Raw genomic sequence first — 1,444 nt, forward strand, 5'->3', positions numbered from 1 at the left:
ATGTTGGCACTTTACTGCTCATGGTGCAATTGCACTGTAAAGATTTCATTGCTACTGGAACTATAAACTGTTACCATTGTGGCATTTGTTAATGAGTACTTTAAATAGAAAGGGGCTGCTATAACTTTGCTTATATTTTGTACAAATTAAAAAAAAAAATCTAAGTTAAAAATCTTTGGTTAGCTTCTGCCGGCTACACAAACTGCTCTTCTACAGAATTCATGTTGGTATTTACATAGCTGGGGTATTCTTCTTTACCATTTAAAAGTCTCCTAGATTAAAAACAGTCACAATAATGCTTTGTGGTAAACTTACTGATATGGTACACAAGAGACTGAAATAAAGAGTTAATCCCTTCACTTCCTAGCTCTGTGTAAAAAGGTGTTTCTCAAGTCACCCTTTTACCTTTTTTAAGCCCCCCCCCCCCATTTTTGTACCTGGTTAACTTATTTATATAATAAAAGTTCCAAGCCATCAAGTGAGTGAATACATACACCTCCTTTCGACGCTTAGTGAGATACCTTCTTTGGTCAGCTGGCAGATCTTGCCTCTGATTCCTCACAGGTGGTTGAAACAGATGAAGTTCTGCCTGGTTTGTGTCTGACACCGAGAGCACTTCTAGGGCTAGAGCAGAGAGCTGAGTTTAGAAGCCAAGTGTAAAAGAGAATTCCTGTCATAGCTTACAGTTGTTCTTCCTAAATATAGAGTTGGATTCATCCTGTAACTTCATTCCCTCCTAGTTAAAATTGGGGCTCAAGTATCAAGCAAAAAGTGTTAGTGAACTTACCTTCAGGTCATGTTTTGTGGTCACTTCAAAATGTGAAACAACTGTTGTTGTTTTTAAGAAGTTTTGTAAAAAAAAATTATGTTACACATTAGGAAGTGAACGAGGCAGACATGCGACTCTGTTTCCATGCTCCTCTCTAAGCCACTACTTCAAAATAATTTTGTAGAATTCAGTGGGATAATGTCAGAAATGTAGCTTGAGCAAAGCGACGAGGCTCTTTATGCAGGCATTTCTAGTATAACATTTTAAACAGGCATTTGCTAGTATAACTGGAAGTGTGCTGCCCCCAGCCAGCGTTTAACTGTAGTTAAGTAGAACTGCCATATATCTTTAAGAGCAGTTGCCCCTGGGAATTGAAGTCTTTAGTTAGACATCCCAAGGCATCCCTGTGACTGGCTGATCAACAGTCATTTCCTGCACCCAGAGGCGCGGGGACAGGCCCGTAGCCTGCGTGGGGCCCATGGGGCCCGGCCCCCCTGCCAGTTTTGCGGGCCCCCTTCCTCCCGATCCTCTGCTCCCCCCCCCCATCGCCGCTGCCTCCGGCATCCCGCAGGCTGCTGAGGCATCTCGTGGAAGGGAAGGGGAAGTCGGAGCTGCGTCTGCCGCGCTCGCTCGCCTGCCTCCCCCCCCCATCTCGCTTTATTTTGTTTTGACCGC

The 1,444-nt window shown here is 43.9% G+C and overlaps 1 protein-coding gene across 2 annotated transcripts in view; it reads right to left on the bottom strand.

The window, feature by feature from the left end:
* Positions 1 to 666, bottom strand: part of SMPX (small muscle protein, X-linked) — a 39,534-nt gene extending 38,868 nt beyond the window's left edge. The window contains exon 1 of one of the 2 annotated variants that reach the window (XM_015429087.1): positions 522 to 666. The gene's annotated coding sequence lies outside the window, so the exon portion shown is untranslated. Of the gene's footprint in view, positions 1 to 494 lie in introns of both variants that reach the window. The other variant, XM_015429086.1, reaches the window with a different exon arrangement.
* Positions 667 to 1,444: the final 778 nt, after the last annotated feature.

Source organism: Gekko japonicus, unplaced genomic scaffold, assembly GCF_001447785.1.
Source record: "Gekko japonicus isolate JY-2015 unplaced genomic scaffold, Gekko_japonicus_V1.1 scaffold1825, whole genome shotgun sequence".
NCBI lineage: Eukaryota > Metazoa > Chordata > Lepidosauria > Squamata > Gekkonidae > Gekko > Gekko japonicus.